Below are 13808 nucleotides of genomic sequence, written 5' to 3'. Positions count from 1 at the left end.
TAGGAATACAAAGTCTTGGGTACTAAGTGTTAAATGAGGAGTACAGTTATATTGAATTATGCGGAAGTTTAGAGGGAGTAGGTGGGAGACAGTTTTACTTTAAGGGCAGCCTAGGCCTCAGAGAAGAGAGAAGACTGAGCAAGCATAGAGGGGAAGCATTCGAGGCAGGAGAGCAGCGAGCTGAGCCCACCGCAGTCTGGGGGCAGACTGAGTGGACGGCTGCTTGCGTAGTTCACTAGGAGAGCAATGAGACGAGTGAACAGTCAAGTTGGAGGGGCCCTGAACTCTCAGGCAGAGAAGCTTGATTTATCCTTGCAGTGCAAAACCCACAAGCAGGGAATTTTATGTGTAAATTGTACTTTAGGAAAATCAACTCAGCCATGTAGTATACAGTGGAGGAAGAGAGACGGGTTAGGAGCCACTGCAGTGGCCCTGGGGAAAGAGTTTCTCCCTGGGTGAGGGTGATGGAGAAACAGGAGGATTTGAGTGATCTGAAGAAAAACAAATAGAATTTGGTAACTTTTTGTGGGAAAGGGATAGATAAGAACAGTATGTATGTTTTTAATCTGGGTTATAGCAATAGGGGGGCTGAGTTCAGTTGGTTTCTGAAACCTTTGATAAGCACTGAGTTTAGCCCCACATTTCCAGTTCATGCTGAATACAGAGAGTTTAAACAACTGGTTTAAGTAGTGGAACTTGGTGTAAGCCCATTCCTCTGACTTGTTCTGTGTTCTTTCTACTATGTCAAACTGCTCTGAAGGTGGGTTTCGTGGTTAAAAAGACAGCAGATGCCTGGGAAGTGAAATGGGAAGTTGAAGACCACATTATGATGAGGTTTAACCACAAACTGTTTCAGTTCTGCATAGGTTTTCCTCATATTTAGACACTAAATATGTGAAACTTCTGTCAGGCTCATAATGCAACCGTGACTCAGGTTTCTTAGAGCTATCTTCTCCTGAGATTCCGTTCTTCATAGTCAAGGAAAAAGATCCTTCAAGTTTTGGAGCGTCTTCTCTGAACTGCGATTTAGAAGTTCGGATAGTCCTTCCCCTTCTGTGTGGATGGGTTGCTGTAGTTACAAGCTGTCGGTGGAGTAGCCTCAAAGGCCCCATCAGTCTATTTGGAGCGAAGGGAGGAGAAGCATTTGGGACCCAAATCTTGCCCGTTTATTCACCCTGTCAGCAGTTAAGACCGACTTACTTACACAGATCTTACTACATAAAAAGGCCAGTAAATACTGTGGATCAATATGGTATTTTTGCTAATGGGAAGTTTTTGGAGAATTGAATAGCCTTCTAAAAAGTCCTTCATATTTGTTTTTTTTAATATGTAGATGGGTATGTTTAAGAGGCAGCCCCTCCCCTCCCCTCCTTTCCCTTTTCATCCAGGCTTTTAGTCTGTCTGGTAACAGATATCTGAACTCAAAATAGCGTTTTCTGGGTCAACTAATTTTATTATGGAGGTACTTTAAGGGTCTGGCACTGTTATTTAATTTCATCTGCCAAAATTAAATATTCCTGGGTTTTCTGACTAGGTCCCTAGTAGTGCAGGTCATCCAATGCTTGGCTTCTCTGATTCTTGTCCCATCTTAGTCCTTGCTGTGACTTATCTGCCACACTTCTGACCTGGCTGGGGATTTCAGGGGAGAAAACTTTACTATTTAACAGTGAAACCCTGCCCTGAGTTATACTAAATGCTTTATATATTATCTCATGTAACACAATAATTCTATAAGGTAGGTATTTGTAAACCCTTTTATAGGTTAATTCATCCAAAATATTTATTATTGTGTTAATGAAATACTTATTAATTCATCAAACTAGTTAAGGACTGTTCAAGGCGCTGAGGATACCACAGTGAATATGAGATGAGGTTCCTGCTAAGGCACGGAGAAGTCGAACAGCCTGCCCAGGTGCACACAGCAAGAGGTGACAGAGCTACCGCTTAGACAGCTAGAGATCTGATGGGTTACCAAGGGGAAGTCTGCAATCAGTATCACGTTATGCTGCCATTTCTGAGTATCACAGGTTCTCTGTGACTATATAAATACATCGAGTGATGAAAATAGGTGGGACCCCCAGTATTTCTTTGTTAAAAAGCTTCTTGATGAAACCGAGGAAGAAATCTGCCTTGGTGCTGAGGAACACACCTGCCTTGTCATGCTGTTCCTCTCTTCCCTCCCGTTCCCACCCCTCTTCACCCACTCATACCTGGGCACACACCGGACAGTGTGACCTGCTTTGGCACTTGAATGTGTTTGTGCTTTGAGGACTGGGAGAGTTTTGTTTTTTTCCTTGGCTTCCTGAATGTTCCTTGCCCACTTGCAAGTTCTTTCTTGTAGTACAATTGTGAGTAATGTATTGTTAACATTGTAATGTGGTCATGCCAGTAGGAATATGCCCCCTCCCCTCCCCCCCGCCACTTCTCTCTGATGAACCTTGGGTCAAATTTGCCTTCTGCAATTCACTCAAATAGAGAAAGCTTTCTGTAGTCAGAGGATTGGGAAATGGCCTCGAGGTTAGGAAGACTGTTTAAATCCAATGTCTTCTGTCCAGCTGAAACTCAGTTTTGTTAGCATTCTAGGCTTATTCTTTAACTAGTGTCATCCAGGAGAGTACTTGTTTTAGATTAATGCCATTATCACAATGTGCTATCTGGGGTGAATGGTGTTTATTCCGGAGTAAGGAGCTTAAAAATAGACACAAGGATTTTGTGAGTGTGTGAGCCTTATTTATTACCTAGTAGAAAGCATTGAAAAAAAGCTTCATTTCGTGAGATGTAAGGAGCTGAGTTCTAGCAGGAACTGAGTTCTCGGGATTAATTAGGTGGGATCAGGGTTGCAAATGTTGGAACTATTTAGTGTTGGGGATCCAGTCAGTTTACTTTTGGCAATTTCGGAGTATCTGGGCATGGCTCATGAGGCTAAGGAGAGGATTTATGTGGCTGTGTCTAAACTGGTGCTTGGTACTTTTATTGGTGCACAATGTTAGTTAAATCTTAAAAAGCTACTTGAATGCTAAGTGTTGTCAGTTTGTCATTCTTGGGCAGCTTCCTCATTGTTAAGTATTCCTTCTTCAAAAGAATATTTATTGAGCCTTAAACTGTGGATAAAGCATTTGGGAAAGGGGTTGGGGTAACAAAGTTTTATAGCACCAGATTCTTGCTGAGACTTTGGTCTTAACAGTTACAAATTGAATCATTTAGCACTTAAAGCCACATTTAAGGGGAAATTTTTTATTTTGCATTGCTACAGTCAATCCTCTGCTTTTTATAGAAATAACTGGACCTTTGGTAGGATTGACACTGTTTGCATTTTGGTTCCAGTTAAACTGAGTTTAATTTTTGGTATTTGAGATAGTTGCCTATGATGTTTCTTATCCCTTTTCCTTTTTTTTTTTTTTTTTTTTTTTGGTGAATGGGGTAATGTATTTAAAAGTATTTGTGAATTGCAAAGCTTGCATTAGCTACCACCACCACTATCAGTAATAATATTAAAACTATTAATGGGATAGAACTCATAAGGATTGGCTTCCTGGATTAATTTCAAGAAGAGCAACTTGGAGGAAAATGGGATGTTTGCCAAATGACTTGCGCACTAATTGATGTCTTTTGTACTTTCTGTGGAAGGGAGGAGGACAAGCAGAGACCTTCACCCTGACAACTGGGCCTGGTGCCATGTCACTGTGAAGGGCTGCCTGTACTGCTTCGATGCACTGTATGGTGACAAGAAAGTGTAACAGGATTTGTCAGATGTTTAACCTTAGAGGCTTATAGTGCATTCTCCTGGAAGTCTCTGTCTGTATAGGAAACAACTTACCCTAGTTTGTTGGTGAATTCAATCACATTCCTATAATATGGATCTTGCAGTAAATAACAAAAAGAAAGTATCAGTCCAGGCCAGTGTCTGCCTGGCCTCCCTAGGCAGTAAGATTAAGGAGACAGTGTCTTTGACCCCAGTATTTGGGGTTATCATCAAAATCATTGGGAAAATCATTTTTGATGATGGTGTTATCATCAAAAGCCTCAACAGTCAACTTCTGGTAATGGGCATTCTTGGAGAAGAACATACGATTTTAATAATTCAAAAGAGCAGATTGTTCAGTAAATTTTGAAAGGGCTTTTTACTTTTTAAAATTTCCTTTTTTTCCCTTCTGTCTCTGGTTCCTGGCACTCAGTAGGTCTTTGTTGAATTAAGGAAGTGAGGTGATACCTGTCTTGGGGTTTTCTCTGGCACCAACCCACTGGGTGAATTTACAGAAAGCCGGGACGATAACTTACTGGTTGATGTGTCCCCTTCACTTAGCAGACTGCCCGGCGCACAGTAGGTCCTTAATGAGGGCTTATTGGATGATTGGGTCAGGAAGTTAAGGTTTTCCGGAGGATAAAATGGCAGTGACCCGGGTGCCACTGTGCTGATGGTGGCCCTTCTGAAAAGGAAGAAGAAACGTAGCTTCCCTACCAGTAAACGTGAATAAGCGTGAATGTGCGGAAAGTGACTGCTTTGGCGCTTCCAGGCATTTTACCCTTTTGGGTCAGGAGAATTTGTTAAAAGTTTGTGTTTCATTTCTTTCTTAGTTTTCATGTTATGTTTTATCTTGTTCAAATTTAGTTATTGCTGTGTTTTCTTAATAAGCATGTGACAAGAATATTCGTTTCAAACTATCAGTGGAAAAGAAAAAATCTGTCTCTATATCAAACATAATTTTATACTACGCTCTTGCTACGGCGCTTCAAGTTACAGTGCTAGAGCAGTATGTTCAGATCCACTTTGTATCTTTACAGCTGATGAGCAAACCAAAAAGATTTGATTTTTAGCATGCCTTCATGATTTGCTTTATAGATGATTTTCCTTTCTTCATATGGTTTGATTAAGTGAGTAAATTTCCTAAATAGTCATCTTTTTCTTAGAAGTAAGAGATTTAGCTGGGCAGCAGGAGGAAGGGAAGTTTTCACAGATAGACCCGCAGAGTGGGTCATGCAGAGAATGAGAGTTACCGGTGTGTGTGGAGCCGAGTCCAGATTGCCAGAACGGGAGTCAGCAGACTGTGCCCTCTACACAGTTGTATCGCTGGTGAGCTCTGTGGCTGCGGGCAGGTCACTGAATCTTACCCACCTGGTTCTGTGTTGTCATCTGTAACTTGAGGGTGTGAGGTTGAAATGATCTCTTATGCCCTAATTCTAAAATCTATAATTCTGAAGTGCTAAACAAGGAAAGCAGAGTGACCTCATAGCCAGGCTTACTCCACATAAAACCCAAATGTGAAGTGTAAACTGTGTAAATAGTGGAAGTGAATGGTTTGTATTCCCAGGCAGAATGGAGGAGGTGCCAGATCTGCTATATGCTTGTAACTACTTTTATGTGCATAAATATAGGAAGGAGGCTTGGTTGCTTTGAAAAGAAACGTTATTACCACAAAAGGCAAACCTATACAAATAAATGAAAGGGCCCCAAATGATACTCAGGACAGAGTTCTAACTGGGTTAGAGTTTCTGCTTCTTAATGCCAGCCTGGAGGTAGAAATATACGTGTGTTGGGGTGGGGTGGGTTGGTAGGGTGTGGGGAGGATGGTGGTGGCTGGTAGACAGTGTGGATGAACATGGATGGTATTTTTAAAAGCAAAATATTAAAGAATTCTTTAGCCTGCGGAGTTTGCATGACTAGACTGATTTGATTTTGCTTCACATCCCTGGAGAACTGATAGGAACCCTGTGTTCAGATTTAGAGGACTTGGGGCCAGGCTCCTTGTTTTCTGGTATTATTTAACCTTTGTAAGCTTCTCTGTGTATATAGGTTTTCCATCAGAAAAAAGGGTATTCAAAATCTCAGAGTACTTAATTTTGAAAATTTTTATTAAATGAAGACACTTTCTCAAGTGCTTTAAAAACAAAAATTTACAGCAGAAAAACTGTTTACAGCAGAAACTATTCTCTTGGTGGACAGCTGTACAAATCTATTTGTTCATGTAGACCTTGATTATACTTTTCTATGCGGTGAATGATGACATCTGAAACCAGGAAATAATTCACTGACCTGTTTAGGTATAGGTTAGCTCTCAATTATCTACACATACAGACTAGTGTAAATCATATAGAACTGCAGATATTTGTTAAACATCTACTATGTGCCAAGCAGTTTGTTAGGCCTGTTCAAAACTCTTTGAAGTGTGAAAAAAAGGTATCGACCTCAAGGACCTTAATTCATTCTATCTAGAATGTATCTTCTTCTCCAGCCTGGTAAGCTTTTACATATCCTAAGGACTCAGTTTGAGAAACTTCCCTAACCCATCCAACTACACTGGTTGCTCCTGATACCTGTTTCTCCCCCACTGGACACTAACAACGTGTTTCCAGATTTCTCTCTCCAGACCGGAGTGCCTTGAATGTAGAAATGTGGCTTTTCTCTTTGTTTGTATCCTCAGGCCCTGGGGCAGCGTCTGGTGCATGGTGGATGCAGTTTGGTACATTTCGAATGAATGACTGGTAGTCAGATTGGAGAGATAAGATGTATGAGAAAGGCCAACTTAATATTACAAGGCACTTGATGATACCAGCAAGTACCAGTGAATGTTTTACATATTGGCCATAGGAGTTCCAGTGAGGTTTAGATATGGCCAGGAAAGATGTAACTTGCAGATGGAGAATAAAAATAATAATAGTGATAATAAGTATCTTTTTTTGAATTGAATTATATAATTTTATAAAAGGCAAGTTTTAAAAAATTGAGGCTTTAAAACATTAGTAGTTTTGTGCTAAAGGAAGTTAATTTACTGGAAGAGATTTACAAAGTGAATTTATTTCCTATGGATAAGTAACTACAAATAGTACAGTAGTTGGATTTTTTTCTTTTTCCTTATTTCCCAGTCAGTGAAAGGGAAACTTTATTGAGGTCCCAGGGCCATTGGGTTCAGGCAGGAGGCTGCCCTGCAGGTTGAGGAGGTGGTGGAGAGGCCTCATTTAACCTTGTCCTTGGGGCGTAGGTTGTTGGTGTGGCCTTACTTCCTGCTGCATTTGACAGCACAGGGATGCAGGCAGGCGTGACACTGAGGACAAATCATCGTGTCACAGTTGTACTTCTGGGCAAGCTGGCGGAGGGAGGGCTTGAGATGCCACCCCGCAGACGAAGCACCAAGTGCAGGGTGGACTCTTTCTGAATATTGCAGTCTTTGAGAGTGTATCCATCCTCCAGCTGTTTGCCCGCAAAAATCTGATGCTGCTGGTCAGGCAGGATGCCTTCCCTGCCTTGGACTTCAGCTTTGACATTCTCAGTGGCATCACTGGCCTCAACCTCGAGGGGGGTGGTCTGGCCTGTCAGTCTCACAGACACCCATGTCTCTGCCTCCACGGCCTCCTTGAAGAGAAAGAGCGAGTTGGGATGCTTTTCTTTCTGCCATTTCCGCCCCTTGAGTGGAAGTGCTATACCTGACGGTGAAATGTGCTGTCATTAGGAATCGAAGAGGGGAGAGAAGGTTGATATCTACTGACTGTTTGAGGGTTGATTCTAGAGAAACAGTGTATTTCGCTATTGGATTAGCCTCTGTTGATTTGTAGTACTTATTTTTTCTCTCGTGTCAAAAGTTCAGTAATCAGAATCCCGAAGGGCTCCAGTAGAACTTTTGTTTTTATAGACTATTCTTTTAAAGGTTGCATTTATTGAGAACCAAACTTTGGCCTATTCCTGGCCCTATCTGAATGGAAAAACAAAGAATTCATTGTGTATGACAAACAGACATACTGGTCTGGATCTAAAAAAATAAACATTAACATGATTGCTGTTTTTATTCAAGTCACTGTTGTTGTGCCAATATTCTAATAACAGACTTTCTCTGCGACTCTCTCTGCCCTTATTTTTCCAAAGGTCAGCTTCCATTGTATAAGCCTTCCAAATTATTAAATTTCCCAAATAACTATAATCTAAGGATCCTTTATCAGTAGCGCTGAAAAAAAAAATGCTAGTTCATAAGGAATTCTCTGGGAACGTCTCCATGATCTTTATATTGGCATTTGGCTGTTAGTGGGACTTGTCGTTTAGAGATTTGTTTTGCTATCTGTAGACCTGATTTAAAAAAACAAACAAAAGCTAGAAACCCTGGAAAAAGTCGTTAAATCCTGTTCTGACACGTACACGTAACAGTGATAGTAATGAAGCCGTGGGGCCAGCTCTTGAGTCCCCAGCACATTGTTTGGGGAGTGGTAAGTTACATGATTGGGTTGGAGTTTTTCTCTTAAGTTTGATTTAGGGGGAGAGAGTGGAAGACACGCCCTGAGTATACACTGCAGTGGAGGTAGGAAACGTCTCAGTGTTGTCATGGTGAGGAGGAGGAGATGTGAACATTTCTTTCGGACAATCCAAAAAATAGACACCATGTATGAAATTAAGAGAATATTATAAAATCTTTGAATCTGGAATGAGTCGAGTAGTGAGGGGTAAAGGTGGGGAAGTAGGACTGGGAGATTAAGACATTAGGATTTCAGTAAATATGTTGAAGTTGCTGTTCCTGGAGATTTGGGAATTAATGAGCTATTTAGCTGTGTTTGTACATCCAGGAGAGGACAGACATTTTTCTCTTGCTGTTATTTTTGGGGACCTTCTGGCAGAAGGTACAACTAAGAGACCCCCTTTGCATCATTTTTCATGAAGGCTCAAATTGTTGAGAGACACTGGAATGGGAATGATGGAGACTGGGTGCTGTGTGTTTGTGCTGAGACTGTGCCTTGGAAACAGTGGTAGGACCAGAGGGTTTGTTTGGGAGGAACAGAGGGAGCTTTTGGGGAAAGATGGAGGGGGCTGCGTTGGGTACCGGTGGACTGAAGCAGCGTGTGTGGGAAAGAGTGAGGTAGAAAGAAGGCAACTGACACTTTCTGAGGACTTACTGTGTGCCATGCACTGTCACAGGGCCTTATGTATCTTAAGTCATTTAAATCCTAACAAGAAGCCTGAAATGTGGATATTTTCCCCATTTTATACATGAAGAGATGGAAGCACAAAGCAGCTATGTTACTTATCCATGATTGCTCAGCCTTTGGTAGTGGACTGGAGATTTGAACCTAGGTCCTTCTAAACCCAGAGCCAACCCTCCTCTTTGGTGTGAGCTGAGAGGGGCTGAAGCAGTGAGAGTGGACTTCCACATGGGTGGACTGCCCTGCTTTCTCAGGCCACCTCCCTGGACTATGTGTGGTGTGGTGCACGAGTCTGTTCTCGGGAGTTGGGCTGGGTTCGTGAAAATCCTCGTCCTACCACTTTTCACCTCTGTGACCTTGGGTAGATTGCCTAGCCTTGGTGAGCCCTCGTGTCTTCATCTGTAATGTGGGGCTAACAGGACAAACAAACCTCTCAGAGTTGCTTGGAAGTTTAAATAAAATAATGCCTAAAGCTTTAACACATACTGCTTCTTTTCATTTCTTTCATTTAGACTCATGTTATTATCCCTGTATTGTAACTTATAGTGATACATAGGTCTCTTTAAGTATGGAATTTAGTCGGATTTTCTTTGTTCTAAAAAGATTGTATTTTGTTTCTTTCACTTGGAAGAACCCATATTAACGAAAAACAATCTGCCAAGACAATCTTTTGTCTCTCCCTCCCACCTAATCAAGAATTGTGTGAAATTTCTAAGAGTTTTTGTCCCTCGTCTTTCTCCCTGTCTGGATTCCTCTGGACTGACATCATAGACATGGAGGAGTCTCTGACCTTTGAAAATTCTTCAGTCTTGAATGATGTGGTTTTCCAGTGAGGTTCGGGAGGAGTTGGAGAGGACTCAGACACAGCTTAAGGCATCAGTGGAACCAGGAGAGTGGGCATAGTGGGAGAATGCGGACGCCTTGGGGGGTGTTGGACATAAGAGGTTGTGAAGTCAGTAGTTTCTCAGGCTCTGTTAACATAGCTCTGTTATTTACAGTCGGTATTCAATTTGGGGTCACTTTTCTCTGTTACTTAATAGGTGGGTACTGGAGCATGCAGACTAATTTTAATATTAGTCTGAGTTAAACCGTGTTTAGGAAGAGAAATTGATCGCAAATAAGGTCATGTAACAATCTTGAGCAAATGTCTGTGAGATGAGCCACTGTTTTAGACTCACTTGCTTACAATGTTGATTATCCGATTATCAGCAGATACCGTGAGTGTGTGTGTGTGTAGTGGGGTACTAGTACAATTCCAGTTCAGTTCATCTGAACGGAAACTGAGTACCTGGTAGGTACTTGGATGCTAGGGATACAGGATGAACAAAGACAAGATTCCCGCCCTCACATTGCTCATGCTATAGTGGGAAGACGAACCTGTAAATAAACACAAATACTGTGCAGTGTGGTAAATAATATGATGGAGGCAGAGTACAAGGTGTAGCACCAATGAGGAGGTGGACAGTTTAACTTGGGAGGCCAGAGAAGGTTCTGCAAATGAGGTAGTACTTGAATTAGTTTTAAAGAAGAGGTAAGAATTCATGTGCAAGACCAGGATGCCATTCCAGGCAGAGGGAACAGCATGTGCTAAGGAACTGAAATTTGAAGCACATCGTGTACTTGGGAGCTAGAGTACAGGAAGGGGAATGATGAGAAGTAAACAAGGTGGAGAGTTAGGTAGAGCCAGCCAATCATGAAGGACCTTATTTATCATGTATAGGAATTGGGATCTTAAACTTGAGTCAGTGGGGAGCCATTGAAGAATTTGGAGCAGTGGGATATTTGCATTTTAGATGGATTAGTCTGCACAAGCTACCACTGTGAATAACAACTGGACAGAGGAAGAGGGAGAAATAGCTAATGGAAACTATTTCTTGGGAGTCAGATTATAAAAACCTGAGAGAACATAAAAGATGTAGCAAGTGGAAGGTGCCAGATGGATTTGAGAAATTTTGAAGGTAAAATAGTAAAACTTGCTACAAGACTGTTTGTGAGCGAACGTAAGACAAGAGAGCAGGTCAGGTGCCTCCCAGGCTTGTGATTTGGGTGAGCGGTGATGGCACCATTTGCTAGAAGAGGCAGCGCCGGAGAGAAGTAGTGTGAAAGGGTGGGGGACAGAGATGAGAGGGAGCTCCTGTTTTTATACGCTGATGGTGAAGTGCGTGTGGGATTCCCACGTGAGCTGTAGAGAGTTTGGGGCTTTGCTCCAAATACAGTTAGAGTCCTCAGCGTTCGGGTGCTCGGGGGCACGTGCGAAGCTTCTCACGGGGGTGATGTGAAATGAGAAGATGGAAGGCCTGAGGTTAGAACTGTGGGTACACTCACTGCCTTTGGTGACAGTGCACAGGAAGAGGAGCCACAGACGTGGCCAAGATGCAGAGCCAGAGAGGCAGGAAGAGTGGTCAGTAGATATCAAATGGTACAGAGAGATCACTTCAGATAAGCAGTGCGGAAGACTGACGACCTTATCTAGGTCAGTTCCATTCTCTCTAAAAGAATTTTTAAAATTTATTTTTCTGTTACAGTTGACATACAATATTAGTTTTAGGGGCACAACATAGTGATGAGACACATATATACCTTATGAATCGGTCACCCCGATAAGTGTAGTACCATCTGGCATCATCATATAGTTACTACAATATCATCAACTATTCACGCTGTACTTCAGCATGAAGTACTTCAGTCACTCCTTGTGACTGTTTTTATGACTCACATTTTGTACTTAATTCCTTTCACATTTTTCACCCATCCTCTAACCCCCTGCCTATCTGGTGACCATCATCAACTTGCTCTCTGTATCTACGAGTTTGTTTCTGCTTTGTTCGTTTGTGTATTTTGGTTTTTAGATTCATATATAAGTGAATTTATATGGTATTTATCTTTCTCTGACTTAGTTCACTTAGCTTGAGATCCTGTAGGCCCACCCATCCATGTTGTGGCACATGGCAAGATTTCATTCTCTTTTTTTGTGGCCCAGTAGTATTCCATTGTGTATGTGTACCCCATCTTCTTTATCCATTCGTCTGTTGATGGGCAGATAGGTTGCTCCCATTTCCTGTCTGTTGTAAATACTGCTGCAATGAACATAGGGTGCATATATCTTTTCGAATTAGTGTTTTGGATTTCTTTGGATAAATATTCAAGAGTGGAATTGCTGGGTCATATGGTAGTCCTATTTTTAATTTTTTGAGGAATCTTCATTCTCTTTCACTAGAAGGCTATTTTGGTAGGTTGAGGACTGAATACAAGGTGAGAAAATAGCATCAGTGAGTATTTTGGTGAGTTCTGCAGGGAAGAGGAGCCAGCCAGCAGGTAGGGGCAGGGGAAGAAACCTGAAGGAACTCTCTTGCTTTGTTTTGTAATTTTTTTCTGTGAAGTTGGAGGCAGGGTCATCCGCCAGGAGTAAGAGAAGTGGCGAGTAAGAGGCTGGAGGACAACGGTGAAGGTAGGGGGTAGTACTACAGGTTTGGTTGAGGCACCAAAGTCAAACAACAGAGAGCAGTGCCTCACTGGCGGGAGTGAGACTCGGTACCATCTGTCTGTAGTTGTGTTTCTCTGCAAGGTTATGTGATCTTGTTCTGCTCAATAGCCCCATTCAGTAGCAGAGAAGTTGAATGTGGGATCTGTCTACATTGGGCAGATGAAACAGTAGGATAAGGACTAGGTTCTTACAGGAAAATATGTGATCAATCATTGGATTCACATTCAGTTAGGCAAGAAAGGACACAGTGGAATCTATTCATTTTTCTCCATCTTCACTGCTATTATACCCGGGCCAGCTCACCTTCATCTCTTTTGTAATAGTATTCCAGTCACTTCTTCCTAAATCCTCTTGCCCTCCCTCCATACTATTTTTCTCACTGCAAGTTTGATGATTCTGTAATAATTCAAGTCTAATTACGTCCTGTCTCTGCTAATAATCCTTCAGTGGCTTCTTAATACTTTTAGGATAAAATCTTTTAAAAATGTTTTAATTTGTTGATTTTTAGAGAGAGAGGGCAGGAGAGAGGGAATGAGACAACGAATTGTTGGTTTGTTGTTCCATTTGTTTATGCACTCCCTGGTTCCGTGTGCCCGGGGATCAGGTCTCCACCTTCAACAGGGCCTGCCGGGCCCTTTCTCCCTCCTCACCTTGCACCATTCTTACCTCTCAGTTCCTTCCTGCCACACGTGTGCACGTTTCTTCTGCTCAGGGCATTCTTTCTTTTTCAATTTGTTTCTCCAGTTTCTATTCACTTTTAAATTCATGATGTAGTATCACTTCCTTGAGAAAGCTTTTCTTGCCTCCCTATAGGAGATACCACCTCTCTCCTCACCATTTCTTTAGTAAATTACAATTGTGAAATTTTCTGGTTCTCTTTTTCCATACTGGAAGTTTGCGAGGATAGAGATTGTTCATCGTCCACTGTTGTGTTCCTAATCCTGACCATAAATGCCTAGCACCTAGTGGGCACTCCATAAATTCTTCGTCGAATTAACGAATAAAGTGGCCAAGGACTTGGATGGCCTGAGATGAGGAAGCCTTGAGGTGAGAGAGCAGGTTCAGTAGTGGAGAGGAAAGGCTGGAAGGGGATGAGGTTGTAGCCAGAGTAAGTAAGATGTTGAGAGTTGAAGATTTAGAGGTGGAGCGGTTTCAGGAGATGGCAGGATCCAGGACCGAGTTGTTGGAGTAGAGATGGAGGTCTTTGCATTTGATGAGATTATGAAGCTCTAAGGCAGAAATGTTGGATGGATTGTTTAGGTGGGTGTTGAAATTGCTGAGAAAAATGGTGGGATTTGAAATGAGGGGAATACAAGGTGGGTGCCTAGGTCTGTAATAAATATGAGAGAGAGGCACAGCCCTTTCCTGTTGGTGACTGAATTAAATGGGTAAGAAAATCAGTGTGGTTCTGGGAATCACTGATTCT

The 13808-nt window shown here is 42.0% G+C and overlaps 1 protein-coding gene and 1 pseudogene across 3 annotated transcripts in view; one reads left to right on the top strand and one right to left on the bottom strand.

Annotated features, from left to right (window-relative positions):
* The window catches only part of OTUD7B (OTU deubiquitinase 7B), a 51388-nt gene that overhangs the window by 12317 nt on the left and 25263 nt on the right, over positions 1–13808 (top strand). The window lies entirely within an intron of this gene.
* Positions 6063–13042, bottom strand: LOC114489135 (annotated as a pseudogene).

This window comes from Phyllostomus discolor, chromosome 14 (genome assembly GCF_004126475.2).
Source record: "Phyllostomus discolor isolate MPI-MPIP mPhyDis1 chromosome 14, mPhyDis1.pri.v3, whole genome shotgun sequence".
Lineage (NCBI taxonomy): Eukaryota > Metazoa > Chordata > Mammalia > Chiroptera > Phyllostomidae > Phyllostomus > Phyllostomus discolor.
The sequence above is the reverse complement of the archived record's forward strand: the minus strand, read 5'-3'. Positions and strand labels throughout refer to the sequence as shown.